We start from the raw sequence: 13,584 nt of genomic DNA, 5'->3' as shown, positions 1-13,584 counted from the left end.
GATACCTCCTAGAAACTTTAATAATGAATCCTGCTCTTATTTTTGCAGCATCAGGAAATTTAAAATTGATATTAGACAGCTAGCAGGGTAAATTTGATTAAAACCAGCCCTCAAGGGCAGAAATATCATCTATGTCTGACTCACAGAACATCTGATAAAGGGTTCAATACCAGATTTTAAAATCATGATTGTATTGGGGACTTCTGAAAAGACAACAAAATAAAAATCATCCATGAGCTAAGCATTCAGATATCTGCCCTTCTAGACCTCCTTTCCCTTTCCTGGAAAACTTGGTAATACAGCTGGGGAAGGGACCAGATGCACGCCTCACAACCATGAGTCTAGGCTATGCTGGCTATCAGATTCCTCAGGAAAGGAAAGGAAAGAGGTGGGGGCTAAACAGTCATCATGATTTGGACACAAAGCCCTGGATGTAATGCTTTGTCTTCATGACTCTACCATTACTTATTCTAATTGGCCAAGGAGTACTTGTTCCAAAGCTATTTGTCTTACTCCAGTAAAAATACCTTTTAAAAATGTTTTTGTTATTTTCTTGAATATATCCAAGCTTCATTTCTGAAAAGAAATGGTGTGTGAGAACTTTGTGGAGAGAGACAAGGGTACTTTAATTTGTCTAATATTATGAACGTCGGAGCACTGGCTGGAGTTTTGCTTTCCCTGCACCTATACCTTTAGTGGCTTGTATACAAGCCCTCAAACTGCTCTCTAACATGTACATACAACTATGCGTGTAGACTAGAATCTCCAACACCACAGTGACACAGATTTGGCTAAGTTTCGAAACCAAAAAGAAGTACAAGTGTAGCACATTTAATAAAAGTGTTTCCTAAGACTGTCACAGAAGTAACACCATTTTTGGACACAACAACATAACACATTTGACGCCTTCCAAACCCTTCCCCCTCCTGCTCTATGCTTTCCACTTCTTGCTCTCTAGAGGGTCCACTAAGCTATCCCCTTGGTTCAGTGCAAAAGGACTGGAAGAGAGTGGGTAAGGAAAAGCTGTAGAAGCAGCTATAACACTAAATGAAAACCTCCTCCCTCTTACATCTTTACTGAGATAATTTCACATAACATGAAATTCACCCATTTAAGTATATAGTACAATAATTTGGGGTATACACACTGAGCTGTGCAGCCATCATCCACAATGTAATTTTAGAACACTTATATCATCTCATAAAGAAATGGCACCCATATTAGCATGGGTGGATGGGAGGAAACGTCCATTCTTTCCTCCCCACTGCCCCAGCCTCTGTCAACCACAAATTTCCCTTATGTCTCTTTGGATTTGCTTATTCTGGATGTTTCATATAAATGGAATCATACAGGACATGGTTCAGCCCTAAGGTGATTTCCAGGAGCAAAAAGGAGGAATTTTAAATTAATGCCACCATATATACACTAGAAGTCAACTAAAAACATTTTCCGTGTGAAATCTGTTTTGTTCAAAGTGATTATTCTCCATGAACTGCAATATTCGGTTACTAGCCATAGGTAACTCATTTTACCTCACTGGACTTTATTCATTCACTTGATACTATTAAATGTCTACTATGTATTAATTTCTCTCTTAGTAAAATGGGGTGCTGTATTTCGAACACTATTATTTTGCCATTCTACTGTACGCCATTATCATTCTTTGTAGCCTCTTTTCTTGCCTGCTACGATTGTTCTTGAAAACAAATATTGCTCAGCAATCCTTCTAGTTTACACTGTTTCGTGTCATTCCATTTTTAAACCAGCAGAGTCTTTGTCCCCTGACTTGTCTGTTTATGATTTTATGTTTTGTCTACGTGCACTCCTCTCCTAATGTTCATGGAAACAGATGTTATTGCCTAAGCTCTTTCTCCAATGTAATAAATAAAACAGGATTGGAATAAAAACCAAAACATTTTCTGGTCTCAAATTTATTTTAAACATCCAACCCAGATGTTTCAGCTGATCCAGATGTCATTAAGTGGATGAGTTCATTAGTTCTACCACTCTGTAAGACATTTAATTCAGCTTTATGAAATAGCATGAAACAAATGCATTTTACAAGTACTCAAGAATCATCACTTAGCTAGCTTATATTCTTTGGAAATAGCTGCTCTGTAAATAATTCTCCAAAAATCTTTTCTCTGTACTGCTGTACAAGTCTTTTGGTCCCACGGCTGCACTGGCCTGATCTAAAGTACTTTAATAATAATAGATTACCAGGGGATGGCAGTGAGGGGATATGACAGATGTTGTTTAGAGTACAAATTTGCAAGGAGTAGTAAATAAGTCCTGGAGATCTAATGCACAATATAGTGAATATAGGCAACAATATTATATTATAATCATCAACCTTGCTAAGAGAGTAAATCTTAACTATTCAACGACTAAAAAGAAATGCTATTTGTGTGACATGATACAGGTGCTAATTATCACTACAATGGCAATCATATTACAATATATAAATGTATCAAATCAACATTCTGTACATCTTAAATTTACATGTTATGTGTTACTATATTTCAGTTAATTTTTTTAAATTGAAACTAAGATTTTTAAAATAAGAAAAAGAATAATAGAGAAACAGAGCTTTATAAATAATTGTCAATTCATTTGACGTGCTTTTAAAATAAACTAGGAGAATAATTCAACTGCTGTTAGATTAAGAAAAACAGTATTTTCTATCCCTCAACTACTATTTCCACCACCTCTCAACACTAACTTTCCTCTCTAGTTGGATCAAACCTTCTAGGAATCATTCATATCTAACTTACTCAAAATGTTATATACAATTATCGTTTTTAATTTATGAAATCCTTCTGACCTTTACAATAGTTTTACTGAAGTTATAACATACACACAGCAAAATGTATACATTGTAAGCATATAACCTGATGATTTTTAACATACATATATACAGCCCCCAACCCAGCATTCAGATTAAGATAAAAACATTTCCAAGGGTGGCCGGTTCGCTCAGTTCGTTTGACTATGGGGCTAACAATACGAAGGTTTCCGATTCGATCCCCGCATCGGCCACTGTGAGCTGCACCCTCCTTAAAAAAAAAAAAAAAAAAAAAAAAGCCAACCAAAACAAAACAAAAAAACATTTTCAGCTATCTAGAAAATTCCCTTATGCTCCTTTCTGCTGATACCCTTGAGGTAACCATTATTCTGAGTTGCATTATCATAGAGTAGTTTTGCCTCTATTTGAACTTCATATAAATAGAATCATAAAATTTATGCACTTATATCTGTGTGATTCATTTCTATTATTGTCGGTAGCAATACATGTTATTGTTTGTTCATATTTATACAATCCATGTTGTTGCATTGTAGTAGCTTGTTCTTTTTTTTATTATTGTTAGTATTCCACTGAATGAATACACAGCAGTTTATATTTTCATTCTGTTAGTAATGGGCATGTGGGGTTTCTAGTTTTTGCCGATCATGAGTAAAGCTATTTGAAAATTATTGTGCATACTTCTTGGTCTACTTTCTGATACTAAAAAGGTTCATGCCAGCTTTCTTATTTTCATTGTTTTCATGGTATATTCTTTTCCATCCTTTTACTTTTCACCTATCCCTGAATATTTGTAGTTCCCCTCTATATCTAACTCATAGAGAGTTTTTATCATGAGTAGGTGTTTTATTTTGTCAGATAATTTTTCTATGTCAATTGATATGATATGATTTTTCTTCTCTAGCTTGTTGATATAGTGAATTACACTGATTGATTTTCAAATGTTTGCATACCTGGAATAACTCCCACTTGGTCATGGCATATAATTCTTTTTATATGTTGTTGAATTCAATATACTAATATTTTGCAGAGGATGTTTATACTTAAGTTGATGAGAGATTTGGTCTCCAGTTTTCTAGTTTTCTTTTATTATACTGTCTTTTTCTGGTTTTGGTACCAGGGTAATATTGGCCTCATAAAAAGAGTTTGGAAATTTTCTTTCTTTTCTATTTTCTGACAGAGATTGTATAAAATTGGTGTTAATTCTTCAAATATCTGGTAGAATTCTCCAGTGAAACCATCTGGAACTGCAAATCCCTTTCCTGAGAGCTTTTAAAAAATATGACTTCAATTTTTTTCATGGTTACAGAACATTTCAGATTATCGATTTCACCTTGGTTGAGTTTCAGTAGTTTGTGATTTTTGAGAATTTGGTCCAATTCCCCTAAGTTGTTTAATTTATGAGCATCAAGTTGTTTGTAGTTTTGCCTTACGGTCCGTTTAATGGCTTAAGATTGGTCATAACATCATGGTTTCAATTCTGATATTGGTGATCTGTATCTTCCTTTTTATTTTGTCATCTTGCTAGAGTTTATCAATTTATTGATTTTTTTTCAAAAACCAGCATTTTTAATTGATTTTCTGTATCATTGTTCTGTTTTCAATTTAAATAATTTCTACTCTTAACTTTATTATTATCTTTCCTTTTGCTTGCTTTGGGTTTATTATGCTTTTTTTCTTCTATATTGAGGTAGGAACTCTTATTATTGGAGATCTTTTCTCCATTCTAATATAAGCAATTAGTGCTATAAGCTTTCTTCTCAATGTTGCTTTAGGGGCACCTCATATGTTTTCAAATTTCCATTGTGATTTCTTCTTTGACCAATGGACTATTTAAAAGAGTATAATTCTCAAACATTTTCTAATTATTTTCCTGTTGTCGAGTTTCATTTTAATTTCATTGTGGTCTGGGAAAAAAAAAAACACTGCATGATTTCAACCCTTTGAAATCATAGTTATAGAATTTTTAAAGCTATCAAACTACTTAAAAATAATTTTTTGCAACTCCTCATTTAAAAATTGAAATAACTCATTTTTATTATTGAAATAATACAGATAAGTGATTTTCCCAAAGTCTCAATAACTGCATAAAACTGGAATTAAAACAGAAATGCAAGTTGCCTGAATCTTTAGCCAAACACTTTCCAAAATCCCTTCTTTCATCATCTCCCTGGTTGAATTCACTCATTGACTTCTTTGCTAGTCCTACTTTCATCAGCTAACATTTATTGGCAGCTTTCCATGTATCAGCAATTGTTTTACAATTCCAACAACCTTATTAAGGTTATAAGATATTATAACAGTCTTATAATTTGGGCATCACTATATGTAATCTGTGTTTAATGGGGATTTCACTTTAAGCATAGATATCTACATTCATATCTTTTTAAATTTTTTATAAACAGATCTATTTTTTTTTTTTTGGTAAAGATTTTATTGGAGAAGAGGAACAGGACTTTATTGGGGAACAGTGTGTACTTCCAGGATTTTATTTTCCAAGTCAAGTTGTCTTTTCAATCGTAGTTGTGGAGAGTGCAGTTCAGCACCAGGTCCAGTTGCCATTGTTAGTTGCAGGGGTCACAGCCCACCATCCCTTGAGGGAGTCGAGGAGTCCAACAGCAACCATTTGGTTGAAAACTCACTGGTCCATGTGGGAATCGAACCGGCAGCCTTGGGCATTAGGAGCACGGAGCTCCAACCACCTAGCAAACTGGTTACATGGGCCAAAATAATTCTGTTTTCATGGAGGCTAAAGTGTGGTCTGGGAGAAACAATTTCCTAAGGCAAGAGGAGCCAGGCATACAGAGCTGAAGCAGTCATAAATGGTTATATGGAAGAGGAAAAGGAATTCTCAATACAATATGAGACGCATCACTTGACAGTAACTTCTCACACGGCCTCTATTGAAGACTTAGTCTTACAGAAAGCAAGGCATCTATAAATTAGGAAGGGAGAAAAGGAAGGAAAGAAAGAAGGAAGGAAGGAAGGAAGGAAGGAAGGAAGGAAGGAAGGAAGGAAGGAAGGAAGGAAGGGTGAGAGGGAGGGAGAGAGGGAGGGAGGGAGGGAGGGAGGGAGGGAGGGAGGGAGGGAGGGAAAAGAGACAGAAACATGGGTTGGGGAAGGAAGGGGACAGGGACAGAAAGAGGGAGGGAGAGAGGGAGGGAGGGAGGGAGGGAGGGAGGGAGACAGAGAGAGGAAGGGAGGGAGGGAGAGAGAGAGAGAGAGAGAGAGAGAGAGAGAGAGAAGGAAAAAGGGAAAGAAAGAGAAAATGAAAGAGCTCTATCCTGCCACACAAAAGTACCACGTTTTTTTGGGGAAACTAACAGAAAGTATTGACCAAGGGAGGAGCACTCCTTTACTACAGATCACCATGCAGCTTTGAGCTTTTGAGGGCAGTTGTTTGGGATGGCACCTATGGAAGCAGTGGATGTTGCCGCCAGGACTAGAGGTAGAGTGGCAGCAGGTGGAATAAGTACCAATGACACACTAACGCTGGCGGAGTAACCTTGTTGCAGAGGTGCCTGCCTAGTGGATACAGAAGCAGGGCTGGCCCGCAGGGGAGCAGCAGGGCACAGCAGAGAACTGCAGAGCTCATGGAGCAAAGCAATACCAAGAAGGAGCAAACTTGGTAAATGAGATCCCTTAAGGATTTCTAGAAACAAGAGAAGCGTACAGAATACTGAAGTTATGAAATTTGCATGTGAGGAAAATGAGCCAGTGAAATCTGAATGCTCATAATGACACAGAAAACCGTTGGTGAAGGCTGGGGAAATATACTGTATCCACAGAGGAGAAAACTGACTCACTGTAAGTCACCACAGCTAGTGAGTAGAAGAGCCAGAATTGGAATCCAGTGGGTCTCATTCTGAAGACCAAGTTCTTTTCCTTTGTCTAGTCTCCTCTAACAATTAATCAATTCTAGCACGTATTGAGCACCTGTTCAGTGCATGATTATGTACTAAACTCTGTGAGAAAAGTCCCTGTCTTTAAGGAACAAATGATCTGCTTAGAAGGTTTATCTGTGGTCCTAAGTGGAAACATTTGGACTAGAATGATTTACCTCTATAAAGACCTTCAACGGTTTCTGTATGTACAGATATCTTGGTGATCTTGAGATTCAGCTTTATCACTGTGATTCATACAAGAAAAAATTTTTAAAAACCATAGAAATCTGGACATTATCCAAAAATCAATTGTCATTCTGTTCAGAATAACCTGTAATTGTGAGCAACAAATGTCTGATCTTTTAAACAGCTCTTCTTCAAAGTGTTAATATCATTTCATAGCAAAAATAAAAATTATGCCATGAATTATACATATGGTATTGCCTTTAAAGTAAAATTAAAATTACTTTAAAGTATGTTAAATTATTAAAGTACATTAAATTATTTTACAGTATATAAAATTTGTTAACACTCCATATATGCAAATGAGAACCAAATATTACTAGTTCCATGCATACACTTGACTTCCAGTTCCATATCTCTGAAGCCTGGGGGAGATACACACACACACACACACACACACACACACACATACACATACATCTACATATACATATATATACATATATATATATAGTTCCTATACATATATATAGTTCCCATGATGTTATGACCCAAACACACAGGTTAGCTCTGAATCTCATGATATTTTCTGGAATTGTTTTGGCCTGAAGCAATCTCCTCTTTCTATTTCAACTTCAACCTTCTGGGGATTTTAGGTAAGGGGGTTAGACAAACAAGAATTGCCTACGTAGTTACACCTAAACCACGATATAATCACTTACAAATGTAAACCATAGATAGTCTAAACATCACCTTTTCAGACATTCTCTTCCCAAAATATTTTCATATGGCCCTCATATGATCCTATAAATACATTAATACATAGACATATCTTATTCACTTTAATAGCTACATAACATCTATTTTATGAATAAATAATACTTTATTTAGCCAGTCTTTTACTAATAGAGTTTAAGATATTCTTAGGATTTTCTTGTTAAAATTATACTGCAGGAAATAAGTACATATTTCGTGGAGTATCTGTATAAATATATCTGTTGAAATTTCCTAAAAGTGAAATCGCTAGATCAAAGGATACCAGTATGAGCATTTTTTTTCAAACTTTTTTTTTTTTTTTTTTTGTGGTGGGGAGGATATTGGGGAACTGTGTGTTTCTCCAGGGCCCATCAGCTCCAAGTCGTTGTTGTCCTTCAATCTAGTTGTGGAAGGCGCAGCTCAGCTCCAAGTCCAGTCACTGTTTTCAATCTTAGTTGCAGGGGGCCGCAGCCCACCATCTCATGTGGGAATTGAACAGGCAACCTCATTGTTGAGAGCTCACGCTCTAATCAACTGAGCCAGCCAGCTGCCCCGGATTTGAGCACTTTAAGTAGTGTTAGTCACTGCCAAATTACCCTCAAAATAATTTGTACCCATTCGTGTCAACAGTCTGAGAATTCCTGTTTCCCCTCAACCTCACTGACACTGTGTGCTATCAAAGTAGTTGATTGCTTACAAATTTGGGTTAAAATGTTTCCTTATTGTGATTTCAATAAGCAGCTTTAAGATTATGAATGAACATCTTTTCTTATGCTTTTAAGACTTTTTTATGGTTATATTCTTTCCCCATTTTTTTATTGAATTGTTTGGTTTTTATTACTTGGTTTAGAAATGCTCTTCATGTAACGGTGACGGTATACTGTTAAAGATTTAGCCATCTAGTTTGGTTTACGGAATTACAGTTTGATTTACTTTATGTTGTGGTTTATTATTATTTTTCCCCTCTTTGTTTCTCTCCCTCACTGCCCGATTTAAATTGCCTTGCTTTCCCAAGGCTACATGCATACCTCTTTAATCTAGTTAATCAACAGAACTCTAACTTACAAGAAACTGAGTCAGTCTTCAGTCATCTGGACACCAGCAACCAGGCTGCAATTCTGGACTCCGATTTTCTGTCAGATGACATATGAACCACCCATAAGACTGGGTTTGAGACAACCATGGCTGGACAAACCAGACACCAGAAGACGTTTCTACCGGAGGAGTCGCTTGACTAACTCCCCGTTTCCTTTGCTCTGCTTCTTCTTGTGTACCTATAAAAACCCCTGACCATTCTAGGAATGGGGAAGGTGATCTTTGAGACAGAAGTCCGCTATCATCCCTGAATGCCGGCTTTCTTGAATAAACCTTCTTTTCCTTCTGTTAACCCTTATTGGTTCATGAGTGGCAAGCAGTACCAAACCTGAGTTCAGTAACATTCATATATTCAGAAAATAACCTTTAGTCTGTCTCACGTATTGCAAATATCCTTTAAGTTTTTGTCATTTGTGTTCGACTTTGTTTATGTTTTTTTCCCTTGAGCAGAATTTCAAAATTTTACATAGACAAATATATCCACCCTCTTCTTCGTGGTTTATTGAGTTTTGCATTTGGCCTTAAAAGATCTTATCCCTTCCAAGATTATAAATAATTCTCTTACATTGTTATATTTAAAGTTTTGATGTTATGTTTAAATCCATTAATTTATTTTGTGAAAAGAGTAAGGGAAAAGTCAGTTACATTTATTTTCCAAATGGCTGGGCATTATCCCATCTCTGTTTATTAATTAACCTATCTTTTTTCTATTTTGAAATACCATCTTTATCATTTGCTTATACTCAGGTATATTTATCAATCTTTTATTTAATGGATTAAATTTGGGGATGGCTAAAATCAATTACTTTTCTGAGATTCTCTTACATCCAGGGGTCAGACTGAGATAGCAACTTTCTAAAAAGATTTAGTTATCGATCTTCTTACTGTTTCAGTTTAGTTCAGATCTCAATTGTAGCTTTACAGTGTCCTGGAACAGCCAAAAAAGTTCAATACTTCTCATTTCTATGAACAATAAGGAATAACTAGAGAGCCAGGAATGTGTTCGCTTAAACGATCACAGTGATTAGTTGGCTGGCTAGTGATGAGATAATAAGTCTTCAATTGATATTAAATATTGTGCTGCATGAAGATGTGGACAAATTTCATCCAAGATGGCCTTAGTTTTTATAGCTTTTTTTAGCATACACTACTGTGTCTCAACTTTCAACTATGGCTCACTCATTCATAGATTTAGAGGACCAGAATCAGTAGAATTCATAGGAGAAAAAAATCAACAGACTGGTAGATAGATACAGATATTGGAATCTTCATCCTCCGTTACTATAAATACTTCGATTTTTTTTAACTTAAAATTATTTCAAGTTTTTCTATATACAGATAGAAATAAAAATAGAATACGCCCATCACTCAAATATAATAATTATTAATATTTTCTTTTCTTTTTTTCTTTTTACTGAACTATTTGAAAGCATTTCACTCCTTCATACTTCAACATGCATTTCTAAAATACATATACGGGCATTATCTTGAATGACCATTAAGCCATTATCCCACCTAACACAACGTACAAGAATTCCTTGGAATTACGTAAAACCCAGTTCAGAATCAAAGCAGCCAATGGTCTTAGAAAAGTTTCTTTTACAGTTCCTTTGCTCAAATCAGGATCCAAACAAGCATTACACACTACATTTGGTTACAGTATCTCTTAAGATTCTTAAGCCCAGTTCTCTTACTGTTCCCACTCTGCTTTTTTTTTTTTTTTCTTATACCATTAATTTGTTGGATAAATCAAGTTTGTGACATTTTGGACCCTTTCTACTCAAATATAGTCTGCTGACTAGCAGTAGTGGCATCACCTTGGAGTTACCTGACATGTAGAATTTGAAGCCCCATCCCAGATCTACCAGATCAGAAGCTGCAGTATAACATGATCCCCAGGTGAGTTGTACACCCATTCAATGTGAGAAACCCTGCTCAAAAATGTCTTTTATTCTCTATTTCTCTCTTTGCTTCTTTGTGATGTCATTTACCTGTTCCCTTTATTCCAATATTTCCTACAAATTAAATTTACCCCTATACCAGCAGCTAACTCTATATCAATAGTTCTCAACTTTGCAAAGGCTTATTTGGTGATTTCTCTTGCTTCTTGAATTGGCCTGGGTCCCATTATCAGCATATTATATTTTACTGACATAATAATAAGTCATACTAGGGAAGCAATCAAAAGATGCTGTACCTTCTTGACTGTCAACTCTGGGTTTTAAAATATTGACCAAAATACTCAGATAAAGCCCAAAGTGTTCAGGAATCTATTTGTCTCAATACCTAGCAGGGTTCTATTGCACTGGACTTTAGATGAACAGTAATAAAACATATATTTGGTTTACAGTGACAAATTCCACATTTTATAATTTAAGCAGAGTACCCAATGAAAGTGTCATTACATACAGTAATCTATTCTTGTTATAGAGTTGCATTTATTTGTTAATTTACTAATCCCCTTCCTCACTAATGATATGGGGAAAGGAATCAATCCTTAGCATATTATGATCAGGAAATTGTCTATTTGGTCCTGATTTGCTTTTTTTTCCCCACTGATCTTCCAGTCTTGCTTCTTCTCTTTGTTCATCATGTTCTGTTCATTCATTTTCTCTGTGTTCCACTCCCAATATGGTTGTGTTCTTATTTTAGGACTTTTGTTGCCCCTCACACTCTGCTTATGTCCTTGCTCAAAATTCCTTTAAGTACAGTGGCGGGCTGAATAATGTCTCCCCAACGATGTCTTTTTCTTGATCCACAGAGCCTGTCACTATGTTATCTTACTGGTAAGAGGAATTTTGCAGGTGTGATTAAGTTAAGGATTTCAAGATGAGGAGATTACCTTGAATTATCTAGATGGGCTCAGTGTAACCACAAGGGTCTTTATAAGAAAGCAGGAGGACCAGAATCAGAGAAAGGACAGAAGTAGAGGTCGGAGCGATGCACTTTGTAGATGGACGAAGGGGCCACAAGGCAGAGAATGTAGGCAGCCTCCAGAAACTGGGAAAGCTGAGAAAGTATTCTCCTCTAGGAACTCCGGAAGGAATTCAGGCTTGTTGATACCCCAATTTTAGCTCAGTAAAACTGATTAGAAATTTCTGACCTTCAAATAACAAATTCACGTTTTACTAAGCAAACAAAAAAATTAGAGTGGGAGGTGCACTGCTGTCAAGATAAGGAAGGGTGAAATAGGAGAATCATGCTTTTTATTGCCCCAGTGCCAAAGTGGCATGTTACTTTTGCTCACGTTTCATCCACTTGAATTGTTCACACAGACCCACCCAACAACAAGGGGCTGAGATGTATACTCTTCCATGTGCTTGGAAAGGAAAAACCACATGCTGGTGAACTAGAGTAATGCCCACTACACACGATGAGCTTAGCATGAGCATATCACTGACTCTAGTGGTTCGACAGAAGGTGGGAAAACATGGATATGATCATACTCTGTAATTCTATTGAACATTCTCCCTTGTCAGGATCAGCCTAGTAGAGGAATTGGAGAATGAGCTTAGGAGTCAAGTTAGATAGATCTTAATTTATTTTTAGCCCATAACTTCACTTGCTGTATGAACTTGACAGCCCTTTTACCACTGTTGTAAAGAGTACATTATCTAATGTATGTCAAGTTCCTCGCTCTCTACTTGGTGTACAGTGAGTTCTAAACAAAAAGCAGTCTTTATTATTACCTGAGTCTCTGAGCGCCCATCCCTCAGGCACCCTATCGTGTTCTCCTTTCCCCTCAGATTTAAGTCTCTTTCTGCCTTTTTGACTCTTATCTTCAGTCACAAATAAAACCAAATCAACCAAAACAAACTAAAAAACCTTGCCTTCAATTTCACTGCCCCTTTAGGCTATTTTATATTCCCCCTTTCTGATCACCAAACTTCTCAAATATTCTGTTTTGTGTAGTATTTCACAAGCTGCTTCTACTTTTCAAGTTCCCATTCACTGTGCAGCACATCATAATATCCCTTTCTCTTTCTATTTACTAACACTCTTCTCTAGCAGTTATAACCAGCCTCACCATGACTGAGTTATTAAACTTCACCAGCATTTTGCATTGTAGGTCTCCCTTCTGGCTTGACATTCTGATTCCCTTTGCCTTTGATGATGGTACGCAATCTCATGCCTCTTTCCTTCCTCACCATTCCCATATGACCTTTTCTGACCCTGTTCCTCTTCCTGTTCCCTCCAGCAGCACCTTCTAGAAGATCCAGTTCTTGGCTCTCTTCTCTTGTCTCACATGCTTCTCCTTGGCACTCACCTCCACTCTCAAGACTTCAAAATAGCACCTCTAGATGGACAACTTCCAAGTCTAGCCTTCAACACCAGCCTCTCACTGGAACTGTGTTTAAACCTCCCAATCGCCTAATCAAATTTTCATATGAAATTTATTCCTGCACCTCAAATTTCGTGTGTCTAAAATTAGATTGCGGACCCACCTGGCAATTGTTCACACTCCAATTTTCGCACATATTACACAGTGTCTTATACTGTAGTTACTGGGAGTATTGTATTGCAGATTACAAACTCCTTGGGATGGTAATTGTACTGTCTTTAATCTGCTTGCCTCATCTTTGACTCCTTTAGTCTTATATTAAGTGGGTGCAAAAGTAATTGTGGCTTAAAAGGTTAAAAATAATTGCAAAAACCGCAATCACTTTTGCACCAACCTAATATAACGATTCTGTAGCCATTCTTCTCAATGGCATCAAGCACTTATTTGATCATTATAATTGCTCAATAATATACTTGCATAGAACTGTTTATTCTAAAAAGGTGGCATAATGCGACTGAGCACAGTAGAAATCACCACAGTTCAAACTGATAGAAAAAGGGAAAGTCTCTTGCTTACTGATT

Source organism: Rhinolophus sinicus, chromosome 2 (genome assembly GCF_057876585.1).
Source record: "Rhinolophus sinicus isolate RSI-liver-muscle chromosome 2, RSI-T2T, whole genome shotgun sequence".
NCBI classification, from domain to species: Eukaryota; Metazoa; Chordata; class Mammalia; order Chiroptera; family Rhinolophidae; genus Rhinolophus; species Rhinolophus sinicus.
Note: the sequence above shows the minus strand (reverse complement) of the source record.